This window comes from Camelus bactrianus, chromosome 26, assembly GCF_048773025.1.
Source record: "Camelus bactrianus isolate YW-2024 breed Bactrian camel chromosome 26, ASM4877302v1, whole genome shotgun sequence".
In the NCBI taxonomy this organism is placed as follows: Eukaryota; Metazoa; Chordata; class Mammalia; order Artiodactyla; family Camelidae; genus Camelus; species Camelus bactrianus.
The window spans coordinates 2,796,043-2,823,399 of record NC_133564.1 but is presented as its reverse complement, the minus strand read 5'-3'; the positions used below and the strand labels follow the sequence as shown (position 1 = coordinate 2,823,399).

The 27,357-nt window shown below is 43.2% G+C and overlaps 1 protein-coding gene across 6 annotated transcripts in view; it reads right to left on the bottom strand.

Annotated features, from left to right (window-relative positions):
* LOC141575153 (uncharacterized) overlaps positions 1–27,357 on the bottom strand; it is a 195,240-nt gene that overhangs the window by 33,453 nt on the left and 134,430 nt on the right. For all 6 annotated transcript variants that reach the window (XM_074353754.1, XM_074353755.1, XM_074353758.1 and 3 more), the window contains 3 exons: positions 22,777–23,349; positions 21,219–21,387; positions 781–966 (listed from right to left, as the gene is read on the bottom strand). The gene's annotated coding sequence lies outside the window, so the exon portion shown is untranslated. The remainder of the gene's footprint in view (positions 1–780; positions 967–21,218; positions 21,388–22,776; positions 23,350–27,357) is intronic.

Here is a 27,357-nt window from a genome sequence, read left to right as displayed (position 1 = left end):
TTGAATTGTACTCTTTTCCTCTGGAGATAGGAACGGAAAGATCGGGTGTCAGAATGAGGTGAAGCTCCATTCTTTATCTGGTATCTCATCTCATCCAAGTCCCCAACCAGGGAGAAGGAGCCAATGTTCTCTTCATCTTTTAAAGAGAGGGCTCCACTGATGATGACTTACTCAACCCAAAAACCAAGGCTGGGGGAAGGGCACATGTAGCAACCAGAGCAGTATCAGATGTAGGAAAGTGCAAAGAGCTCACGGGAGTGCTCAGTGGGTCAGCCTGATTTAATTTCAATCGATAAAAAATACCACACTGTAAAAATACTAGCATGCAATGGATTTGCTCTTTCTTGACATCTAGCAAGTTTCCACAGCCCACATGTAACATTATCGTGAACCAGTGAAAGGAAGAGTCTACAGACAGGGAAAATCAATGTCACAGGCAGGCTGAAAACCAGGCTGGAGTTTAGGAAGAGAAAGGGCATAGTTAAGAATTGGGGAAAGGCTGGAGGAAAAAATCATCACAAGGACTCTCAAGCATCATCCTTCAATCATATAATCATTCATTCAAGAGAGATTTACTGAGGTCCTATTTTGTGCAAGATTGTACACAAGGCAAAGCAAAATTGCAGCGACCATGTTGGCAGCAAGGGGCGGGGCTAAAATACACTTCTCATCCCGGTACCTTGCACACTTGTCCTCAGTATAAAGGCAAAGAAAAAAAGTAAAATAATATTCTGTAAACTCAAAGCATTGCTGTAAAAAAATTAAAGAAGGCCTAAATACCTGGACAGACACGCCACGTACATTCCTGGATCAGAAGACAGTGCTCTTGGAAAGGCAGTGCTCCCCAGAGTGATCCGTATATTCTACGTGGTCTCGATCACAATCCCAGTGGGCTCCTCTGCAAAAACTGATTAGCTGCTGTTATAATTCATATGGGAATTCGAGGGTCTCAGTAACCAAAACGATCTTGAAAAAGAAGAACAACATGAGAGGACTTGTAATTCTCAATTTGAAACTTTACAACTGTATCTCTAGGTGAGATTAGAGGCCATTTTTAAGTTATTACTGTGTTTATCCTAATTTTCTAATTTCTCTAGAATGAATATAATTGTTATAATAAGGAAAATAAAAAGTAAGGTATCTTTTAAAACATGCACATCGATTCATTCATTGGAAAAAAAGTATTTTAACTATAAAGAGGTAAACAAATATCTAGTGAAAAAGGACTACTTAAAAACAAGAGTGCATTTACATTTTTAAGAAATTGAAAACTGAAAAGCACAAACACATCAAGTTTCTAGGGAGACAAATACAACATATTAACACTTATTTTCAAAAATTCTAATTGAACAATGAAAATTCAAGAAAGGGAAAATCGCGATTGACAGCCAAATGCAAACACATGGAGAGCAAAGGCCTAGAAATCACAGTTCCTTTAACTCTGCTACTACCTCAGCAGGGGAGGAAATTCCTCACTGAGGAGACAGTGGAATCCCATGCATAAGACAGGATACACAGTACAAACTGTGCTATAATTGGGGGTGATTTTCTTAGAAGAATTCTAAAGTTAGAACATTGCTGAAAAACTGTAAATACACTGACAGACAGATTAAAACACACAGTCATATATATTATATAGAAACATAGGAAGTCTGCTCCCATGTTACATAGAAATACAAACATATTTGTTCATTTATGGGCACTGATTACTTTTTCCCAGGTAGAATATTTCAACTAAAACAAATAATCAATAATACACCCCTCTTGTCAAATCTAGTTGATAAGTTACTCTGCTATGTAATCATAATGTGCCTAAGATAGATCTAAAATAAGTGAAAAAGATCTTTGTATGGTTTCTTGAACTCTTCTCAACATTCTAAACTTAATTTTAAAATAGATCTGAGCAGTATTTCTATATTATCTTTTCCCTCGTGAAATGACCAATACAGTCTGTTGTCAAAATTCTGTCCTTACAATGATTCACGAACACCGTATCCTCACAAAACTGCTGGACAGCAAGTCACTATCAAGACACTGTGACCAAACAAATGAAACACAAGGAAGTCAGTGACCCTATTCTGGATGGCTTACCGACTGTGTCAACACCGGGGATTTTATTTGATTGGTTTGATTGGGTAGCAAAATAAAATCAATCAATTATTTTCTTCTCTGAGCATTCTGTAAGTCATGACTCTTTTCAGTGTCATGAGCAGGAAAGACTTAAGCATGACTTGATTAGGTCAAATAGCAACAATGATCACCGGAGAGTGAGTAATAAAGAAGTTAACTGATAGCAATGCTTCTGCATACATGAGACCTAAAATAAACCTAGACTGATATCCGAAAGGAAAATGAGGAGATGAGGTTCCCAATGAGAAAACAAACAAACAAGAAACCAAAAAAGGAAAGACTTTTTCATTAACGATTCCAGGCAGTAGTGGAGCATGGTGGTGAGGAGCATAGATGCTGGGGACAATCATGAGGCTCTGAACTCCCACAGCACTTGGTAGCTTTGACACTCATAAGTCAGTGAAATTTTCTGCATCTCAGCCACCTATCCATAGACTGGGGACAACAACAGCACCCGTCTCCTAGGACGGTCCTAAGAATTAAGATATTTTATATGTAAATTTTAAATCAAATACTTCAGATTTTAAATATTGTCCCAAAAGAACAAGGAAAAAAGAAAACAGAGATAAATTTGAGTTCATCAAATTTAAAAATTCGCTTCAAAGGACACCATCCAGAAAGTGAAAAAACAACACTCAGGAGAAAATATTTTCAAATAATTTATCTGATTAGGAATTTGTATCTCCAAATAAACAGAGCTCCTACAATTCAACAAAAAAGACAACTAAATTAAAAAAAGAATAAAGGATCCGAAACGGTATTTTTCAATGAAAATATACAAATGGCCAATAAGCACAATGAAACGATGTTCAAAATCATTAGCTGTAAGGGAAATCATGTCAAAACCACTAGGAGAATCCGCTTCATACTCGCTACATTAGGTTATATTTAAAAAAAGAATAACAAGAACTAATGAGGACACACAGGAATCAGAGATAGCAGCCCTTGCTGGTGAGATGTAACACAGCGTGGCTACTTTGGAAAACAGCCTGGCAGGACTTCAGAGAGTTGAACATTTGGTTTCTGAATGACCCAGCAATTCTGCTCTGTGGGCACACACGTAAGAGAACTGAAAACAAATGTCCACATAAAAACTCCTACAGGAATGATCAAGGTGCCATTATTCATCACAGCCAAAAAGAAGAAACAACCAAAATGCCTATCACCTGATGAATGGGTAAACAGAGGGGCCCAGCCATACAGTGGAATATTATTCAGCAATAGCAAAACATGGAGTACTGACCCAGGCAACAAAGTGGACAAACATTGAAAACGTTATTCAGTGTGAAAGAAGTCAGTCACAATAGACGGTTCCATTTACATGAATTGACTCGATTTACATGAAATGTACAGCACAGGCAAATCCACAGAGAGAGAAGAGTGGCTCCCTGGGGCTGGGGGTGGATGGGGAAAATGGGAATGAGTGCTTATACATACAGGGTTTCCTGTTAGGAGGATGAAAATATTCTAAGATTGACTGGGATGCACAATTCTTGGCATAGAGTAAAAACCGGTGTAAATTTTAATGGGTGAATTGTATTAAAACTGTTAAGAACAAAAGCACCTCGGGCCAGTTCCTCCCCATAGTAGATGCAAATTGCTAACTTTTATTACAGGAAGAAGAAACTGCCCTCAGCATGAAAGCAGGAGATCAGCAAATGTGAGTTAACCGAAATTGGACAAGAGCAGTTCACTTGAAACAGTTGCTGAGTGTATACGAAATATTCAGAATGAAGAAAATCTGTTTGACATCAAGATGAAGCATTCTGCTTCAAATGCAGATCAAGGATTCGGCAAGCCCACCTGCTAGAAATAACCACAGAAGAAACCTGGTTCTTAAAACAAGCACCACATCCAACAAGGAAATGGTGGTGAGGAAAGCAGTCATCCAAAAAACTGGAACAGTTTGCTACAAATAATTTCTCCACTGAAATTTCAAAAATAAAATGAAAGTGATGCAATGCTGCACTGCCCTCACGTGAATGGGCTTCCTCCGGTGCTCGACAGTTCTGTAACCCCGAATGAGAGACTCAGGAGAATCAGCATGGCTCCTGGGAGTCCCCAGGTGACTGCCCACCAGCACGCTGACCACCATCACATCTGCCAGGTTTGAATTGCAGAGAAGAGACCAACTTCTGAAAGGCAAAGGAAATGTTGGCAAGGGAAAAAATGGCTGCAGTCAGTCCTGGGACAGAGGCCCTGACAGCAGAGGCCAGAAGGCTGCAGGTGAACTGGAGTGGCCCTGGGGAAGGAAGGGACCAAAAGGGAGCAGATCTCAATTTTCTTCTCTCTCTCCCTTGGGTAGGAGAGATAAAGCCTGCATCATTCTCACCTGGAACTGTGGGTTATGGCTGGCAGAAGTCGTACCGACACGGAATGATTATTCAAGACTCTGTGGGAAAAGTCCAGAAAAAGAGAAGGAGTAGGGAGCCAACTCCACGAGCCTCTTAAATGCTCCTATATTTACTGTGTATAACGAAAGGAAAAAGTCATTAACAGTTGTGTGATAGTAAGTAGGAACTTGAGGAAAGACGGGAGGAGACAGAGATTGTAGAATCCACAATGAGTACAAAGGCTTAGTGTATCTTTAGGGAAGTCATGGGGTGAGGGGAATAAGATACATTCTTTAGATATGTGAATTACAAAGCAGACCACGAGACCAGCCAGGTCATTGTATTGGGGATAATAGACTATCTAAAAGCACACAAGCCCAGCTTTTATAGCTGAGGGCCTGGGTCCTTGCTTTGAAATGAGCAGAGTGCTATCTAAAGCATCAACTATGCAAGCAAAGCATTGTCTCTGCTTTTTAAGGCAAGGAGACAAGAGTGAGGATGCACAGGCTCCTGCTTGCAAAGCAGTTACTAAGCACACATTTTTCTTCTTAACATTGACAGGCGGCTGGGGTCTGTTACAATTTGTTAACCTAATCTTGGGCTCCCACATGTAACCATTATGGAACCATTATGGAGGACACCCTAGGATAACAAATCCTAGCTCTGGGTCTATTCCTGTCAGCTTCAGACACTCTAGCATGATCTAGACACATCCCTGAATAACGATCCCACAGAACCACCCAGACTCTTAACTCCTGGCGCTTGAAACTTAATTTTAGCTCTACACAACTTAAGAAAAGTTTCAGAAATAGAAGATATTACATTCTTTTATATCTCATCCTATGAACTAATTTTTCTGTTTGCTCTAAGCTGCTTCTAATTGGCAAAGTACCTAATTCTGCAGGTGAATTCAGTACTTTCCATTGGGCATAACTTGCCAGTTTGGGCTCGCTGAATTCTATTGGTCAAATACTGATACACTTAATTGATTTCATTGTTCATCAGTTTCAGCTGGGAGGAGTGGGAGTGTCACACTTTTCCTCAGCCAACCCTCAACTCTTTTCTCATCAGCAACTCAGGCCTCCTGAAATTAAAAGAAAGAATTTGTTTCCCTTCTACGCTTTCCACAAACCCAACAGGAAACATCAGCCTGGAGAAAGAATTCAACAAAAATGTTAAAAAAAAATCTATAAAACCTGAAGCAAATCCATCTCCGAATCATGATACACAATGACATGAAAGTAAGTGTGTCAAGCACAAAACATGCGTGAGCCTGACCACCTGATTTCTATTCTTCAAAGGAAGGAAGGTTTTCATATTTTTTATTATCACTCTTTCTCATTGCTTCTGATTAAGCCAAAAATTAGTTTATGAAATAATTAAGCACTGCAATAACAGATTTTTGTTGTATCAATTATAGAAGGCATTCAGAGGGGATAGGAAAACCCACCTTTGTAAAAAATGTAAAATTTCTTCCCTTGTTAAGAACACGTATACAAAATGCAACAGAGAATTCAAATTCTTGCGGAGAGGAGGAAATCCACAGAATCAAAGCAAAGTCATTTCTATGAGTCAATTCAAAATTCACTAGACAAGCATGCTCAAAGCATTCAAAGAATTTTAAAGGCACACTGCAAACCATTCACTTAATGATCTGCAGGCTAGAGGAAGAATTTCCCTCTTTAACAGACAACAGTAATCAAAAGGGTGCCCCTCCAAACAAAGACGAAAGATCAATCAGGTTTTTAACAGTTCTGATAAATCAGCATGTTCTAAAGAACAAAATTCAGAAATTTTAAACATTCATTCGAACCACAATGAAACAAGCACTTAAAAAAAAAGAAAAAAAACCCAAAGAAACTAAGCACATTGATCATGCACTTGGATCAATGAGAACGTCTTTTACCCTTCGAAGAAAGAACAGGCTATAGCCTTTTACTTGAAAATTAACACTACTTTAAAGATAACTCCTAAAACGGATTTCATCATTCATGTTGCCTTGAAAACTCTGAGGCACTTGTATCTTATCAGAAAAGCAATTCTGAGTCATAGTATGTTACAATTCAGTGCCAGTTTGCTTTAGAAGAAAAAAGAAAAGCTACTGTTCCTCAAATCCTGCACAGAGTGTGAAGTGCCTCCCGGCCTCTTTCCCCTCCTGTTTTCAAACCTGATGCTCCCCAACCCTTCTGAAACAAGTGTGAGAACCTCGTATTCCCACCAATATATCAAATGACTAAAGAATTTCAATTTACTTGTGTAAATATATGCCTACATCTTGAACTGGAGGAGGAAGGTATCAGAGGGCTACATGGAACTTATTTCTACCTTCCTGAAATCACACACAAACACGTTCACACAGACACAAACACATACACACTGAATTACTGAGCACTTCACAAGCTTAGGAATTCCAACTTCTAGAAGATAACTTTGCAGTTAGTTTAAAATACAAAACTGTCAAATTTGAAAGATTTGATCATCTGCTAAATCATCCAAATATCAATGAGACACAATTTGCCTTCTCTGTAGAATGTAATTTCCCATGATGTCAAAGCAGACCATAAGAAGTGCTGTATCCAAGACTCGTGTTTATCACTAGCTATGATTGTTTTTATACAAGTAAACAGATTCAGAAAGGCATGTCCCAAAATTTATTCTTATTGAAATAACATATGTATTCAATTGTCTATACAGAAAATAGGTCCCATGATGGTGTTTAAGAGCTATTTTGTGTATTGCAATATTTATTTTTAAGTGCAGACAAGGAGGGTGGGTATTACTCAGTTGTAGAGCACTTGCTTACCATGCACAATGTGCTGGCTTCAATCCCCAGTAATTCCCCCCCCCAAAAAAAAAGTGCTTATTTAAAAATAAGAAAAAAGTTATAAAAAAATGCAGACTAAAAACCACTGCAATGTAGAAGCCAGAACTATAATAAAAAACATGTGTTTCTATCAAATACTGACTATATGTCAAACACAGGGACAACTACAAATCACCCCTGACAACCATCACATGTGGTTCTCAGCAACCTTTCTAAGTAGACACGGATGAGAAGCCCAGCACTGGGGATGAGGAGACGGAGCTCGGAGGAGCCGGGGACGCTGACCGTCCTGCTCCCCGTGACACCACGTCAGCCCAGGACAAGTGCTGACAGAGCTGAAGCGAGGGGACATGCAGCTGCGTGGAAACTTCAGGAGATGGGAGACACAGAAAACATGAAAAATTGTTCAGTGAAAAACCAGCTCAAATATATTACACTGTGCCACATTCTTTAAAAAGGGAACATGATTGAGACTTTTTGATGCCTCCGTGTCCTTTATGCCATCATCAGTTATTTGCCCTCTCAGCATTACCAGTGGTGGCCTGGACCCCTTATGAAGTGCACTCAGATGACAGAGCTTTTAAAGCTGTTTTCTGAAGTTTGTAAGACTCTGTCTATGCCTCACACAGGCGGTCATCCATCACTTCTCACCGGTGTGGACGTACCACCTGAAATCACTCCTTTCTGCTTTTTAAAATACCTTCATCTAATCCAGACTTTTCAACAGCAAAGAATCAGCTCAACCACAGACAGTGAACAACTTTTCACCAAATGGACTCGAACAGCCCATCGGACTACCTGGAAGCCCTTTTCTTCTATTAAACCCACTTCCGGGTACTTCATCATTTTCTGATTGGTGGACTTGGCCGCTGACTGGCCTACTCAGAGAGCTCCCAGCGTCACATCCAGGGATGGGATAGGACCCTGCTCTTGGGAGAAATCAGTGAGGAAGGCGGACATCCTCCAGTCAGGACTGCATGTGTAGAAGTGCCACAACATGCTCAGAAATTATACCGTCAGCACCCCTGGGCTCCCATGGACTGGTTTCACATTAACCAAACTCACGAGACACTGATGCAAGAAAACCAGAAACTTAACTTATTAATGTAACAGAATATGTGAAACTATGAACCAGACTGAAATATCAGAGTTCAACCATGAGTACAGTTTCTCCTCCATGGCCTAACCACGGGCAGGCAGTAACATGGCAACCATGGACAGAAGCAGAGCAGGAAGGGTTTCTAGATTAACTCAATGGACTAAATTTCTGTTATACCAACAGATCTACTGCCTGGAAAACAATTAAGGCTAATCACGGTGCACTCTTCGTGGACAGTGGCTGAGACACGACTGTGAGCACCTGTGTAACTCTCCTTTCCCTGTCCTTATTGGGCAAACTGATGCACAGAGGTACAGAGATCCAGGGATGCAGATACCTATAAACACCCAAAGCCCATCCCTGGGAGCCTCAAAACCAGACAGCCAGGGTTTAAATACCAGCTCTGCCACTTACTAGCTCTGTGACCTTGGCCAACTTACTTACTCTCTCCGTGCCTCAATTTCCACACTGTAAAACTGGGATAAAAATCAAACATTCCTTACTCGATTGTTGAGAAGATTGAAGGATTCATTTCTGTAAAACTCTCAAAAAAGAATGTAGCACATTATTGGTGCTCAACAAATGTCAACTTGATATTAAAGTGATTTACAAATCTCCTTTCTAATCATGTTCTGTGTTTCCTGGCTAGACTAAGTCGCAAAGAAAATCCTTATTTCTCCTTTTATAAACTCTTGGGGAGCACCCTTCTGTTCCATACCACCACCTGTTTAAACTGAGGGAGGTGATGCCTCCTCCCCACTCCTCTTGGCCACGGAAAGTGCTTGTCCACAACACAGACCCATGGCTCACAGCTAGCCCTCGTCACACTAACAGGGTGAGGTGTGAGTCCGCAGAGACAAGCAGGGTTTGTGAAACCATTACTTTCCTTCCAGTGCTGGCCACACATGGGAAGCACTCGGGATGCTCAGCTCCATGGCAGGACAGCCCTGTGCATGATGGGGCAGGTCCTCTCAAGGGAAGGCTCGCTGTGGCCCAGAGTTACCTGGGACAGGGTGAGTCTCTACTTCTGGGACACAGTATAATGACACGCATTTTCCCACAGCCCTGAAGTTCATGGAGAACGTGGCTTCATCAGAAAAAAAGAAGACATATATCGCCTGCTTACTCTTTTCTGTCATCTCTCAGTTGGCTGCTGGAGACAACATGTGTATAAGTATTGGATCCCCTTAAGCCCCAACATATTTGAAGTAACAAAAAATTCTGTGGCTTAACGTTGGTTCAGGGCGACTGTGTAACAGTTCTGACTTTGCTGATGCTAAATTATGGGTATAGGAATTATGGAACCTCCTCAAATATCTTTCATCATAAAACCAGCTTTCCTTATTTTCCTGTTTCTTAGTAATTGCCAAAGACTATCAAATGATGGCTTCTCACAAAACAGTAGCTAAAGTTTACGAGCCCTCTTGACATACCCACTGTGGTAAACAGTTTACATAGTTTCTAATTCTCACAATTCTACAAAGCACATATGAGCATCCCCATCTCACAGACGAGGGAAATCTCAGAACGAACTGACTTGGGCTCACGTGGCTCAGTGGCAGCGCATGCATGCAAACCCATGTCAAAAAACTACACCCCTTCGTATATGTACCAAATCTCCTACCACCAATTAACACACAGCGGCGGGGTCAATACTCAGGGAACCCAGTACACTTTTCAGCTTTAAGGTGCTCCAGAGGCCACTTCTAGCTGTTTTATAAATTCCCGGCTCACTGGTTTCTAGCACTGGAAGAAAAGTCCGATTTTGCCATTGTTTGCACAGCAAGTCTGAGATGTTCACAGCGAGATGACAGAATAAAACTAAGATATAAGGAGAATAATTTTTCCAGGTAGACAGACATAATGGAGACTGTGCTATTCTGAAGCATTAAGCAAAGGAATCAAAATAAAATAACGTTGTTTAAGCTTTCTTTAACAAACAGGAAAATTAAGATGGTAAGAAGGTGCAACAGCGCCACCTATGGCTAAAAAGACCTTCCAGGTTACCGGGAAACATGCAACACAAAATTGCTTGTAGGATCAGAAACGAGAATCAGATAACTAAAAGCTTCTGTAGCACATACTGCACTTTGTTTTGTGGTAAGGGAAGGGTATTCAGTATTTTATCTGATATTGCTAATACTCCTGAATATAAACAAAAGACATAGGCTTATGGAAACTCATCTTAGAGGAGGAAAGAAACCAGTCCAGCCTCTTCAGTTTACAGGAGGGGAGACTGAGACCTGGGATCTGTCCTCCTGGCAATCGGCAGCAAAGTTATCCTGGGCCTCATGTCTTGCACTGTAGCAAAAACCAACAGAACTTTACTCGGCCTATAATCATAAAAGTAACGTCTGTATTTTTCCAACAGTAGGTAATCTAAGTATCTTGCAAAGTACTTCTCAAAGAGCCAGGAAATCGTAAAAGTTTGTTGAAATACAAAAACATTTATTTACATATTAAAACAGCATGAGATTTATTCTATTAAAAAAGTTACATGTCAAATCAATGTTTTGATATTTTAAACCTGTTAAAAGTGCAGGAAAAAAATCAAAATTTTCTTTAATCACAAAAGAGAGAAGATTATTCCCTGAAAATGATAAATGTGGATTTTTCTAAACTTAATGGATCTGTTCAGAATCCACGAATTTAAATGTCTCAGTGGATGTTACACGGCAACATGAATTCTGAGTTGTAACAATAAACATTCTGTGTAAATAATATTCAAGGTCGTCTGCTTAAGGCAATTTAACTAGTCCCTGTCTCAATAGAATGATAAAGATTTCATTAAAACTTCATAGTGCACTAAAAAAAATAAATGAATCCATGTTACTTTAAGCCATATTAATATATATCATATATATACATATTGAATATGCATCAGAAATAAGCCACCCCCTTTAGTATTCAGAGTTGATCCTTCTAAAATACCTGTCATTGTGACAGCACATTTTTATTAAGCACCTCTTGGGTGCTTTGTGTACAAGAAGTCTAACTCTCACAGACAAGGAAAATGATATTACTCAAATTTCACAAATGAGGAAATGTACTTAAGCCATAAAAACAACTTACCTATTCATCATCAGGAAAGAAAAGAGAAATGATTTTACTTACAATATTCACTGACAATCTTTTCTTCCATACTAAGTCTACATAAAACCAATTCAGTCTTTCTAAGTATTTCTGTCAATAAGGGCCACTAGAGAAAAGCAAGTAACATCACTAGCAATGGTTGGACTTTCAAAGCCCACTTCTCTTTTGCACTATAATTATTTTTAATGTTTTGTTTTTAGTGCTCACAGAGCATTAAAATTAAAAAAAAATTAACTTTTAATTCATTACCTGAGAATAAAACTTTTGTAAAAATGTACAATTTTAATTTATGCCACTCTGTCTCACATTCTCACTGGTGTCTCTCCTTTGAAGTCCTCATCAGGCTGAGATCACTAAAATTGGCCATTTATGGAGTCACAGGAGTCCGGGAAACCACTCAACGGGAGGCTGATTAGAGGAGCAATTAAAAATGCATCCTGTGCAGCCAGGGTTCCAGCACTGAGCTAGCCACTGCCAGCTGTGTGTAATTTGGGACAAGCTGCTCCATCTCTCAATCCCTCAGCTGCAAAAAATGAGAACCTGATACCTACCCTCAAACACCTGCTATGAAGTAAAACATGTGGAAAGCATTTTAGCCTTAGGGAGGTGTCCACTCAGAGCGAGTTTGGTCATTATGATGCTGAGGATGGCTGTTAATAAATTAAGCTAGACCAGAAAGTAGAAATCACCATAAAGGAGAAATATTTAAATCAATGAGCATTTTCTTTTGGATGGATTGCAGAATATTTTATTGATTATTTTAATAAACCAAGATTTGTCCATTAATAATAGATTTACAGGTTCATTGACAAGTCTCCAGAAAAAGAATTAGAGGCCTCTAACTTCTGAATAATAAGAAAGTAAAGTTTAGAATGAATTATGGGGGAGATAATACCTCATTTGGGAGAGTATGTGCTTAGCATGTATGCGGCCCTAGGTTCAGTCCCCAGTAACTCCATTTAAAAACTTTTTTTTAAGAAATGTAGAATTAAAGCAAACAGATGGAGGAATACAGAATTTTTTTAGAGACTCAACTCAGACTTCTGATGGGGAATAAAACATCCATTTCTCAGAGGAAATCTTGAAAACTATGTAAACTGGATCTGAGATGTCTAGTCTTTTAACATTATTGAAGAATTCATATTACCAAGTCTTAAAACTACCTGATAACCCACAGTGGTGATAGTGATCATAACAGCTGCCAACACGGATCGAGCTCCGTCTAGGAATGCTCTGTTCTGACATCTCTGCTCCTGAGGCCTCACCAGGCTGAGAGCATTAACTTCGGACATTCATGAGCATCTCGTGTAAGTCCTCAATTTGTGCTTCTCACTCCCACCTCACCTGGCCCTGTTAGGGAAGCATTGTTATCATCTTCCCCACCCGCAGTTAAGGCCACTAAGGCACAGAGACTAAACCCGATCCAGGTCAGACTGGCATTAGAGGACGTGTGTATTTCTGCTGTTTTACTTTTTACAAAGGAATCTGAGATATCAATTCAAGGGATACTGTTAAATAATAAAGTCTGTCTGGTCTCCACTTCAAAGAGCAGATACTATAAATTCCTGATGTAGGATGAGGCTGCCGCCACAAACTGACTCAGCTTGAAATTAATATCCAAGATGAAGCAGCGAATACAAATAAATATTCACGATTGTCAACTCCGCTCTCGGGTCTGGGTCCTTCACTGCCTGAATGGCGGTGAAATCCCCACCCAGGTCAGGGAGGGAAGCGCGGCTCTTCCAGGTCACACCCAGGCTTCAAGGGCTGTTTCCCCTCACAGACTGTCGTCAACGATAAAAAAGTTCTCAAGATTTTTACACCATGCAAAACTGAAAGACATTTCTGCAGTTGGAGCACTTTCTCAGGCTTAAACCTTTTTTGCCTACACTCAGCAAGGGGGTGAAAATAAACATGACTCTGCAAAGTGTCTGAGCCTCACCACTCACAGGAGTAGAACTGCCTCAGCACAAGATGACTGTTCACATTGCAGGGTGAGAACAAAATAAAGCCGCCCCAACCACAGGCACTCCCAGAGACAGCGCTCAGCAGTCTTCTGCACACTCACGGTTGTGCAGCCCTCACCACCATCTATTTCCAGAACACTCCATTTTCCCAGAAGAAACCCCCTGTCACTATCAGTCATTCCCTAATCCCCCTCCACCCAGCCCCTTGCAACCATCACCTGCTCTCTGCCTCTGCATTTGCTTATTCTGCGCATTTCAGATCACTGAAGTCAACAATATGTGGCCGTTTATGTCTGGTTCCTTTCACTTAACGTGCTATTATCAAGGCTTTTCCATGTTGAAGAGGTATCAGCATCTCTCTCTCTTTTTTTTTTTTTTTTTTGAAAACGTTAAAGTTTATTAGAAGGTGGTAAGTACTATCAAAAAGAGTAGAGTGGAGCATAAGGGGTGGGGATTCAAAGGGAAAAGGGTGGGTTGAGCAGTCAGGGTGGACTTCCCAGAACAGGTGGCCTTTTTCATCTTCCCCTTTATTTTTTTTTCCTTTTTATTCACCCTTACGTATGAATAATGTTCCACTACATGGAGATACTACATTCAGTTCATCCATTCAGCAGCTATATATGGACGACATCCAGAAGGATGAGTGTAAGAGGTGACTAGCAGGGATGGCATTTAAGCAAAGGGCAAGATGTGCTTTAAAAAAAAAGCCAACAAACAGAGGCACAAGGAAATTCAGTCCGTTTCTGAGCAAAGTGCATGCTTGCTTCGGCAGGACTACCGTGCAGGGCTGGGGAGGATATTGGCAGGAATCATGGGGAGGGAGTCACCTAAGAAGACTCCCCACCGATAACAGCTCAGCCAATTCTCCTCCCTCATGTTTCTAGGTTTCTCTTATTTCATGTAATAGCACTTTAACTACACATCTGATCATGTGCATCAGACCACCTTACCTCGAAGCCACAGAAAATCATTCACTGACCGGAGCAGCTCCAGGACAAAACTGTGATGGACCAGGGAGTCCTACAGCATCCCAGCCTGCAGGCACAAACCCCACATGTGCTTTGGTGATGTCCAGAAAATAAAATGCATGGAAATATCTCACTGCTGGTTCACAACATCTGCCCCCAAATTGCCCCAAAATCATGCTGGCAAAACACTACTCAACCGTTTCACAACAACAACAGAAAAAAAAAGCTAAGAAGGCAAATTTAGGCTCTGCCATTGAAAACCAGCAAACATCAATGCCAGTATCTGAGCTGGAATGTTCCTGACTTCAAAAACCACCGCGGACTTATTTTTCAAACAGGAAAGCATATATGTATTCCACGTAGATGATGTTACAGTAGGATTTTTATTTTCGAAATTTCCAGTTCAACATTAGCACAAGAAAGATTATGTTACAGCTTTTAAAAAACTCAATTATCTTCCACTTTCTTAATTTTGAACCTATTATTATTTTATAAATGGAGCTATGCTTCATATTATAAACCAAGTGTTTGGCTTCTGCAAACAAAACTTTTATGACCTCACTATTTCAGAGCAAACTTTAATGATGTTTTGAGAGGTGGGGCCTGGGGCGCTAACAGCCCTTTAAATACTGACAAGGATGTGCTATTAAGTAATGCAAAGGCTCTAATTCCACATTAACTAGGAATCCAAAGAAACTACACCAAAGCCTTACTTTATAATTTTTAAATATTCCTATTTTTTGAATATTAAAGTTCTTAAAAGATATGATTTTTTTGAGAAAGACAACAGCTGTATTAAATTTCCTCTCACCAAGAAAGCAATCTTTATCAAGAGTAAAAACCCTAATGGAAATTCAAAAGACAGGACGTTTCTAGCTAAGTGAACATGCAGATCTGAAGACAAACATAAATCCAATCAGATCTCACTTGGACGAGCTCAACAAAATCCTGGGCTATCCTGGAACTTATCTCTTCTCTCCCAAATGTTGGCTGAGCTAAGATCATCACACAAGGCAGGGAAGAAGAGAAGAGGAAAGTCCACCTGGCGGCCTCCATCTGTTTTCTTCAAGCCAAAAGGCGCCGCAAGGGCGGCCCAGCTTACAAGCCCTCCCCATAAGGAAATCCGGCATCCACACTGCCCCTGCCGTCCCCAAGCAGCTCCGATGCCCCTCTCCCACTTGTGGCCTCCCAGCCTGTGAATGGTCTTCTAATGTCACCCCCAGTTGGTCGCACCCCCCCTTCCCCGCTACACACACACACACAAACACACACACACACACACTCGCGGAGCCAAGACAGCCTTCCCAAAGCATAAATTTGATTACATCACCCCACTTCAAACCCTTCAGAGGCTCACTGGTAGAGTTCTAGCCCCACCCCCGACCCTTCTCGCCCATCCTCACCTCAGTACCCAGGTCCCCTGTGACCTCAGGGGCCCCCTGATCTGCTCCTACTTCCCACTTGCCTCCAGGCTCATTTTGACTGTTTCTCAAGGAAGCCTTCCCTCCCTCCAACCTCTGCAATTTGTTCCTCTGTTCCTAGAACATTGTGGGCTAAGTCAACTTCTGACACTGCTAAGTTCCCAAGGAATATTTTGCTTACTAAAGTGGGTCCAAACTCTCTACCCTAGACACTCAGTAGTGTGCAAGTTATGAATAAATGAATGATGGGGTGGGTCTCAAAGGGACAGCCAGACCTGCTCTCATCCGCCCCGACCTTTCTTACTGTAGAATATCAGAAGCAAATCCAGAAGTACCTTTCCTGAGGGTCACTTCCTGCTGACACCCTTCACTGCATCCTCTGTCAGTTCTAGTAAAACCCAAGCTCTTAGAAAGCCCTCCACCCCAGGCCCTCTCCAGTGTCCTCCCCAGCAGGGGCACCCACAACCCTGGACCACATATGGCACTCTCCCCGAGTCCCCACCGCACAAGCCTCCAGGCCTCTACCCGGGCTGCTCTGCCACATGAGCCACAGTCATCATGCTTTCTACTGGCTGACCCTTACTCTGTCTTCACAACTGAATGTAGAGCCCATTTCTTCCAGGAAGCCCTCTCTGATAATATCCTTTAGGTCTTGGCAGGGCTCCCTCTATAGCAGCAATGCATGGGGACCAACTGGGTGTTTGCTTGCTCCTTTGGGACCACGACCTATTGGGGGCCACTTGGGAAGGAGTGAGAGATTACAAGAGGGGTGGGAGAAGCAAAAAGCAAAAATCACAGCTGAAGTCCCAAATTCAAGGATTCTTTCTCAGAAAAAGAATAAAATATTTCACATGTGTGCAATTTGGCTACTATTTTTGTGGCTTGTGGACAGCAAGGACTTGGTGTTCTAGTCCAAAACCCAGGTTACATGCAAAGAAATGTATATATTCATATCCAAAGGAAACCAGAGCTGCTGAACAACAGTTTGCAGTCAGAATTGAAAGGAATTTTGATAATGGCAATGTCTCTCTCTCTCTTCTTTCTTTTCTGGCATCATATAATTTTAGAAGTATTTGCGTGACTAAGAGATGGCTACAGCCCGTGCTTCTGCACTGGAGAGTTTGGGCTGAAGAAGCCCAGATTACATTCACTGTGTAAATGCAATCACACCAACAAACTGACAAGCGCCCTTGTGGACGAGCTGATGTTCCAAAGCAGGCAAAATTATGCAGTAAGAAAACTCTAAATAAAAAGTAAGAAATTCAATGTTCTGTACTCAATTTCATTAGCTATATGGGCCATTACCTGATAGTATATCTTGTCTAATGAAACCCAAAAATAAATTTTGAACGTTGATATTCTTCATCTGACTGTTTTATGCTAAATTTGGATATCAAAACCACAATCCATACGGATAGCTCAGGCCTATGCTGCAGCACAGCTACATCCCGTAGAAGAAAGTCTATCAAGGGAGAACTGGAGAGTTTCCCTTCAGAAGCTGCTAAGTCTGGTTTTGCACCTGTACATCATTTGCAACCACTTCATCGTCAAATGAGTAAGACCTTACCTCTGTGGGGCGTAAAGCACTGCGGTGCTTCCGAACAATCAAAGAACACTGAGCTTTGTGAATCAGTCCTGAGGCACTTAAATCGTACTTTTTCTGAAAGGCCCCAAAACTGACCCAATTCACCATTTCACATACACCAGGGAGGTACCGGAATTAGTAGAGAAAACACGCCCTTGAAGTCTGACAAGACCCTGCTTGAATCCTGTTACAGCATTTACTACCCTCTAAAAGGACCAATAAATTAACCCCTCTGAGAAGGCTTGCCAATCCGCAAAAGGGTGCTGCCACCGCCCACCTGGGAAGCATGGATGTGAATGCAACACCCAAGTAGGGCGGCCGACTGGTACCTGACACGGGGCCTGGCTAGTTTCCCTCCGCTGCCCTTGTCCCCCTTTAAACTTGTGCTGTTTACCCGGTACCAAATGCCCGGAATAGACTGCCCGAAAATTCTGTGTATCCCTGAATACATGCCTTACCCTTAGGAGGCCAGAAAAACAACTGCCTCCTCCCAAGTCACTATCAATGTTCTTAAAAGTCTGGATTTTTTTAACCTCTATTTTGCAGGGAGACTATTCCAGAATTTTTCAAGCACCATTCTCCAGGTTGGCTCCTCTCCCAGCGCCCATCCCTTCTCACCTCAGATCCTCTGTCTGCCTTCTGTTCATTGGAAAGCGAGTCAGGAAGAGCGGGGACTCCCTAGGCCTTCTTCCCTCCCTGATATGTTAGTGTGACTACCTTCAACCCACGCCCCAATCCAACTCCAGCTTCTGAGGAGTCTACCCTCCCGGACCCTGCAGACTCTGCAACTTCCCAAGACACACACGTGGCCACGACCCTCCCTTCAGATTTCTTCCTGGCTGGCCCTGCCCACCCCCTGGCCCCTTAAGGATAAATGACATTGCCCTGAAAATCCCATACACCGCTGACTGACACACCAAAGCTGCATGGTCTGGGCTTTCCTCCAACCCAGGCACAGCCCTGCCCCCCCTCAGCCTCAGTCTGCAGCTCTCAAGATGATCTAATTCACATGCGCTGCTGTGAACACCAGCTAAGAATGACGACTCCCAACGTGTATCTCTAGTCCGGCTCCTTCAACTCAGCCCCAGGCTCATAGACCCGAGTGCATCTATGAAGTCCAAACTTGGACGAAAAATGGCATCTTAAAAATGCCTCATGTCCACCATTTACTCTGGAATTCAATTTCTGGAAGGGACCTCCCATGCTCCCCATTTTAGTAACAGACCCAGCACTCACCTAGGTGTTTGAGGTCACATTCAATTTCCCCTGTTCCCTCCCTCCAGCCCTGGCCTGGAATATTAGTCCTGTCTTTTCCGACGCTAAGCCCATCTCAAGTCTGGTTCTGCAGGGACCACGGCCGGATCCCCACAAGCTCACAGCAAGGTGCACTGAGTCACAGTCCTCCGAAGGGTGCTCCCTGGAGGGGGAGGCATCTCTTGCCGCCGGTCACCTCAGAAGGCCCTGGATTCTCACAAAGGAGGCCCTGGAGAAGGGACTCAAATTTCTCCCGTGATCTGAGCTTTGAAGATCCCGAGGTCTGCTGGAGCTCCTATTAGCAGACACACTTGCCACTGAGCAGATGACGATGGAGGAGCCCAAGTAAGGCTGTCCTCACTCCGACCCCTGGGAGCTCGGGAGCCACGGGAAAGACCTGTGTCCAGGGCACAGCCCAACAATCACAGATCCCAGCCTGCATTTGCCAACCCGGACAGCCTAGACTCCTTCTACTTGCGAGATTTTCTTCTGTTCTGTTCCCCCCCGAGAATGTGATGGACTCTTTCAGAATGTCTGACCTGTATCAAGAGAGACCAAGTCAGTGAAGGATGAAGTGTCCACATTTGGACTAGAGCATGAAAGGAGAAACAAGGCCTCATGATCAGCATGATAGTGGTGGCCAAACCCTTCCCCTGGGTGAGATGAACAAGGGTGGGGGTGACAATCCAAGGTCTTAGATTGGCCAAAGCATCTTCCTTCATGGCTGAGTGGGGGTTGGAGACTCACTACCGCAAACTAACGACACGGCCGTCAGTGGGGGACGTCAGCTGCAACAAATATGGAGTCAGCTCTTTTATGCCAACATGGGTTAAAATTAAAGGCCGGTTCAGGCAGGCCTGCACGGCTGCTGAGGCAAACCACAGACCCGTCTCTGAATGCCCACTGGCTGGAGCAGAGAGGAAGCTACGGTCCCTTTAACAGTCCCTGTGTCCACCAGATCCATGTGAGCCAGCTACTTAGGAGAAGGCCATGTTGTCCTGATACTCAGGAAAACAAGCCTCGTAAAGGGAACAAAAGAGTGGCATGTATTTTAGACCCACTTCTGCCCCTTTATGAAGGCAAAATAAAGTAACTGGCACGGGGAAGTTGAATGCAAAAAAAAAAAAAAATAACCAAACGGTGACTGATTCCTCCAACAATGTCCCCTGCAGCAGCTCACCCCCAAGCCTGCCGCTTCCTCACAAGTGACCACCGGTCAGGAAGCGCCGTCACGCACGTCACACAGAGACAGCCAGGAGCCGCGTGAAGAGCACGTTTGTGTAAAAGCAGGAATCGAGCAAGATGCTGCAGACTTTCACTTGACAAGATTAAATACTCCATGAAAAGAATCCCTCAACAGCCGCCTAAATCAATTGGCATCTCACTTCTTCAAAACAATCAAACTAATTGAATAAGGGCGCATTTGTCACCAAATGTAAGGAGGACCAAACAGGTTCCTCAAAGCAAAGATTTTAACAGATATCAAACACCAGTGGGTGATGTGCTAACAAATCAAATATTCCAAAAAATTAGAAAATAACAAGATGACTAGGATAATGCATGGATCAAGGCAGCTGAAAAGTTTCTGCTCCTTAAAGCAATGGAGACAGCACGGAGGGCGATCTAGCTATTTCTAATGCAGGATATGCACAGCCACCTTTTCAGACGCAACTGTGCGGTACAAGAGAAAAAGGAATAAAGAAAAAGGAAAGGAGGAACAAGCGAAAATTAGACACACACAAGAACAAAAATGACTTTGACAGCATGTACAAGAATTTACGTGAGTGTGTGAGGCCAGGGACGCAGGGACGGTGAGACCCACCCTCACCTCCTGCTCCAGGGAAGGCAGGGGCCTGAGGGGAGCGAAGCTGCTTGGGACCCCAACGTGGTCAGCGCCCCTAACCGAAACTCCACATACATGCGTCTAGGCAGCTTTTAAGCCACAAAATGTGGTCGCATTACAGGCTGGACAGTTTTACTCACTCCCAAAGAGAGTAGCAGGAGAGAATTAGTCTCTGCTCCTGCACCAAAGCATTGTTTTAAAAATTAATGACTGTGGAATAGTAAAAGCAACAATGGAGTAAAAGTGACTGGAGGAGAACGTGCTTGACCCGAACTCACTGGCCGCGTTATCTCACTGACTTTCAGATGCTGGCTGAGCCCTTATGGTACCAAAACAGACAGATCCACCAGGAGGGATTTTAATGCGCTGCTGTATTTTGATGCCGAGAGCCATGCCTGGTACACGAGGTTCTGGGTAAACAATGGTGACAGTATCAACACTATGGGCTAAGCACACATCCAGCTACTCTGCCAAATCCCAAGGGCAGACTTCAAAAGGCAAATACAAGCTCGAATTCTCTGGTGGGTCTGCAGACTCAGAACCCAACAGTTGCTGAGCAAAAATGTCACCAGTGCCTCCTATGACAAAAGAGGAGGCACTGGCTATGGGGCTTGGGCAGGGCTCCAGGCTTCCACTGCTCACCCACCAGTCTGTCCAGGGGGAGAACATGGTCCCTGCTTACGTTGCACTTATGCACCTACCTTGACTAACGCCTGGGGGCTCAGCAGGAGGTGACATGTGAGGTGAACGGAGCCAGCCTCGGTGTAGCCCGGTGCTGGCAGCTGTGCCCACAGCAATGCCCAGGCACCTAAACCTGCCACCTCATCCCCAAGGAGCAGAAGGGTGTGCGGACGTGTAGATCACAGGGCCCTGTGAGGACAAATAAAGATCATGGCCACTACATGTCTCACCCCTTACTAAAGGCATAGAGGTATGTCCGGGAGGAACAGAAAATTCATCCAGAGCCCACCAGGCACCACACGCAGGTGTGACTCGGGCCCCCTGTGCCTCTCACACACAGGGCTGTTCTGGACTTTCTTTTTATCAATTCTCTGGCATCTTCTCCTCCAACTTACCAACAACTAGAAAGTAGGATTTGATCTTAGGTAAGTTCAAGAATCACAGAGCACTGCCTCCACAGCGGGCCTGTGCCAGGTCCTCCGACCGTCACCTGTGGTACCGCCATGAGCGCCCTCCAGACTCAAGGCCAGAGGCCGTAGGCCGTGGGGGCACAGTTTCCCTCAATCTCCCCAGCAAAGGGGGACCACCTCTGGGCAAAGGCATCTCACCTCTTCTGCCCGAGGGAAAGCATGATAGATACACGGGGAAACAGAGCATAAGGTGGGGAGGTAGTAAGCCCAGGAGAGCTCGTCTGCACTTCCAAGGCAAAAGTGGGGCCGTTGACTTAATCACAGGGACAAAGTGAGGATGAATCTTTCCCTGCTTTGTCTCATACTCCGTGATACGCCTTTCCCTGCATAAGGAGTTCATCCGGAATTCCCTGGAGGTGTTTCTGATGTCCTAACTTGGCATGCTGGCTGTCGGGGAGGAAGAGAGGGCCTGAACCCAGCAGGTGCTGGGCCTGGGAGGCAGGAGACACCGGCTCCAGACACAGCTCAACCAGCATCTCGTACTGCCTCTCGGGATTCAGCATCTCATTTATAAGCAAAGGGATGAGACTGTCCCAGGACAGGCTGCCTAACAAAATTGAAATGAGAGCCATGTAAAGAAAGCTTCCCAGTTGCCACATTTAAAACGGTAAACAAAGAAACAATCAAACAAACAAAAAAGCAGATACTAGAAACTAATTTTAAGAACAGATCTTACTTAATCTGCTGTATGTAAAATACTATCATTTTGACATGTAATCAATATATGAAAGTAACAAGATAGTTTACATACATTTTACTAGACAAGTCTCAGCGTCTGATGTGCATTTGACCTACAGCACATCTCAGCTCAGACCAGCCTCTTCCCCAGCGCTCATAGCATCAGTGGCTGTGGCTACTCTATTGGACAGCAACTCCAGGGGTCCCACCAGGGTTCTTGGCTGAAAAGCGGGAGGAAGTCTCCACACTGACCCTAAAAGGATCTCTCTGAAACAAAGGCAGATTCACTTTTAAATGTCTGTAAAACATCGGGCTGCACCTCCCTCCGCCCTTGGCTACAAGACAGGCCTCTTCCTTGCTGATCCCTTCCTGGATGTAGGGAAGGAACCCGGCACACAGCCAGGGTGGCCGTGCCTACAGGTAGACTTACCTGCTGTCTGTGTCCAGTCCCATGAAGTCCTCCTTCTCAAACAAGGTGCAGAGGAGTGGGATCTTGTCCCCAGACTTGTCAGGGGCCCCATCCAGCCACTTGGAATTGAGCAAGGTGAAGAGTGACTCAGTGAAGTCCTCGATCCTCTTCTCCACCACCCGGCAGTCCTAGTAGTTTGAAGGCCACGTTGGTGCGTGGCTGTTCGGCTACCTCCCCATGCAGCAAAAAGACAATTAGCTGAGAGTCATTAAGCGTGGTGCCATACAGCTCCTCTGTACGTGGAGCTTCTCGAAGGCCTTGGCAGAGAGGCAGTCGGTAATAGTGACAAGGCCCACGACGGTGCGGTGTGTCTGGAAGTCACTCCATGCATTCTCAAACGCATAGTGGTGCCTGTAGTGGATACAGAGTGCCCACTGGGAGCCGCACGGGCTGATCTGGCTCACCAAGGAAATTCGTTTATAGATGCAAGAGAAATTGTCCTCTGAAATTATCCCCACGGGTTGGACGACCACGGGGAGAGTCTCGTATTCCTCAGCACACTGCACGTATTCTGGGATGCTCATGTTGCAGGCCCTGCCGAGAGGGGAGAGGAGATCAAGGTAAATATTGTGCTGTGGGCTGCGGGCGCCTCTGGGTTGTGGTGACCTGGTGTGTACCAGCCAGAAGGCAAGGGAAGCACAAGCAAAGCCGGGGGTACAGTTTGTCCTCAGAGTCTGTACATGGCTACCGTAGCTCGAATCACATTACCCAGCTTTTGGTCTAGGCTTCCTGCCCCTGCATAGAAGGGTCATTTCTTGTTTTCTGTTTCCAAGCACCTAGCAAGACCCTGATGCAAAGTCAGTGCTCAACACTGCGGAATAAAGAAATGAACAAAGGAAATGCTTTACCCACCCCCCTTCAGCAGATTATAAAGAAAAGAACCGCAGTAGGATCAAAAGATCTGGATTTCAACACCAATTTATTTGAACTCCTAAACTGCAGAATAATGGATAAGAAAACTTGCCTTGGGGAAGAGGGTACAGCTCAGTGGTAGAGCACATACATATCATGTACGAGGTCCTGGGTTCAATACCCAGTACCTCATTTTAAAAAATGAAACAAATGAATAATCCTAATTACCCATCTCAAAAAATATTTTTTAATTCAAAATTCAAAAAACACCTTGCAATTGACACAACATTGTAAACTTGACTATACTTCAATTTAAAAAAAAAATCCTTGCCTTACAAGAATATATCTGGATTACGGAAGTTTGCAAATGTAAAATGCCTAGGGTACCACCTGCATAAAGAGGGGGGACTGTACAAATTTTCTATCCATCCTTTATGAGCTATATTTCCTTTGGGGGGTGTTATAAACTCTCAGAGCTAATTTTCTCAGATTAAAAAAACAAAACAATACTTGATTCTCAGTACTGCTGAAGAATCAGATAAGCCTGTGAAACCATCTGTCCCACAGAGGTTACTCAATAAATGTTTGTTGAATGAATGAATAAACAAGCAAATTGAATGCTGATCCCTGCCACAGAACATCATAATGGTACTTCCTGGAAATCCCAATCCCACGTTACACCCGACTACACATTAAACATGTGGGTGACTTGGGCTGGCCTGTGTGTTTCTCTAAGCCCCAGTTTAATGATAGATAGAAATGAGGGCAATAACACAAACCTCAAAGGGTTAGTGAGTCAGTAATGAATTGTACCCCAACTATGCAAGACGGAACCATTAAGGAAAATTGGGCAAAGGGTCCATAGGCCCTCCGTATATTATCTCCTACAAGTACAGGGGAATGTACATTACATCTCAAAATAAAAAGTCTAATATTTTAAAGAGGCTATTGAGGTTAAATGAGCTCATTGTATCAAATAAGGAACACACAGTACAAGTACAACAATGACTAGCCCATGAGATTCACTCAGTTAACATTCCCACTGAACCCACAGGTCCCTCCAAATTCAGAGCAAGAGGATGGGCCCTCGTGGCAAGAGGCCACTGCACCTGAAGCTAACAAAGCTAATGGTCCCCACTTCCAAGAGCCCCTGTCACCACCCTTGTTCTAATTTTCTATTTGTAATATTTTTTTTTATTTAATAGAAACCCCCAATTGCATAGCCTTCAGGTCACCAAAACCTGACCACAGAGATCATGGCAGCCCTCCTTGGTGAAACAATAAAATGAAAAGCCATTTCCACAAGACCTTTATGTAAATCTACTAGGGAAATTCATCTTGCACTGAGGAAGAGGACTGGGGAGGAGGGGGCAATCTGGGGGCACAGAGAACTATGGGCCACCTGTCCCACGATGGACTTTAGACTCAACCCTCACCCTCCAGGTAATTCAAAATACACACCGACAGAGTGCTATGGACAAGATTATTTTTAAAGAAATCCCTGACTCCCTAGCAGGTCTTGTTTCTACTGAGACACAGATGGCTTATGTGTATAATGTTTCACAAAAGCCTTAAAATATTATCACCCCAACTTGACACATTAAGAAACTGAGGTAGAGAAGTTTATCATATTGTACAAGATTAGAGAGAGGCCACGTCAGACACCGTATTTAAACCCAAGCCCCTGTTCCAGGGCTCACACTAGAAATTGTGACATGCTGCCCCTTTCCTGCCCTCTCCCTGCAATAAATTTCTGAAGAGTCTTTTCTGTGCCATCTGGAATCACAATAACTTCAATTTTCCACAAACAGCTATGTCACTCCCTGGAGGACATATCAAAATCTAAAGGGTTGGGATGGGAGGGGAGATTTGCATTTCTGTTTCTCAAAGGAAACTTGGCTTTAAAAGAAACTGAAAAGCACTTATCTAGTCTAAGCCCTCATTGTGCAGAGAAAGAAACGGAAGTTCAGAAGAGATGAGGAAAGGGCCTTATTAACAAATATTGCTCCAGAGCAGCATCATGCCAGCCCTGGGCACTGCTGGGGGAGGATCTGGGAGGCCCAGGAGAATGAGTGTTAGAAAAAGGAAAGAGAAGAAGCATACAAGGCCCTGTCTCTACATCACCATACCATGAAATTCCACCAAATTACCCAGTATGGGTGCAGCCAATATTAAGGTGGGCTAAACAGCTTATAGAAACCTGGAAGTCTCAACCATAGTGCAAATTCCAACATTTACTCTGCTTTTTTCCCCAGTTCAAGCATCAACTCAGTGGGCACTCTGTTCCAGGGACTACACGAGGCCTGGATTTCTCCCAAGTACAAATCTCTATTACGTGTGCAAACCACATAAAGGCCCACCAGAAGAAAAGTGCCCACAGATAAGATGGAATTTCTGAAGCTGAAATCAGTCAACCAGTGTATGTTAGTAGGAAAAATGATGCTGCTAGAAATGGACTCAGGGACTTAGAAAGCAAACTGTGGTTAGCAGGCAGGAAAAGGGGGATTAACAGATACACGTTAATAAATATAAAATAAATGACAAGGACCTAGTATATAGCACAGGGAACTATATTCAATTTCTTGTAATGTGTTGTGCTAAAAACAATCTAAAACATATTTATATACATATGCATATGTTTATAACTGAATCTCTGCTGTACAAGTGAAACTAACATTGTAAATTGACTACACTTCATTAAAAATAATTTTAAAAAATAAGTACAAATAAAATCAACGCCATTAAGATAAAATAAAAGAACACTCTTATCCCCTTAGCTGTAGGTGGTGGAGAATCCTGGTTACAAGCTCCAAGTCCACTGGATCACTCCAGCACTGACTGTCACTCTTTCTGACCATCAGAAAGTCACTTGGCTACACTGAGGTTACTTTTCTCTTCTGTGAAAAGCTACAGTGACAACTAATGATGTATAGAATCTCATCATTCACAAGCCCAACAATTAGTGAGGACTTCCCATGGGCCAGGCTCTGGAGAGATGAAAAGATAGGGTCCCAGATATATTCAAGGATAGAAGAAGTTTATGCCATAAAGACAATTATTCTTCCTGTTTTGATAGACAGATTCAATGCAATTCTGATTAGAATTCCTACCAGATATTTCATGGAATATAACAAGTTAATTTATGGTCAGGAACAGGCAAGAAAATTCTTTAGAACCACCACTGGGGAGGGGTGGATAGGTCATTCATTTCCACTGGTCTTTCTGAAGTGATGAAAACGTTCTGGAATAATAATGTTTGCACCACTGTGAATATGCTAAAAGCTGCTGAATTGTACCATTTAAATGGGTGGACTTCATGGTGTGTGAACAATATCACAATAAAGCTGTTATATGAAAAAATATTCCTTGACAATTATTTTTCCCTCTATACAACTAGTCTACCCCACAATTTAAGAAAAACAAAAAACCAAAACAAACTAAACTGTGCCAGGAGCTGTTTAGGACTGCAATGTCCCTGGGTCTCCAACGCCTCTGGTGGTGCTGTTCCTGTTAACACACACTAGCTGGGCTGGGCTAGTTAGGGACTGTAACTATGTTTTTAAAATCGACGGTCACATGTTTCACCCTGGGAGAGGGAAGGAAGGAGCATGTCACAGCCTCATGCCTTCAGCTCATTTTTAACTGAACCAAGCCCTGCTTTCAACACTGTAATCCCTGGCACTATAAAAA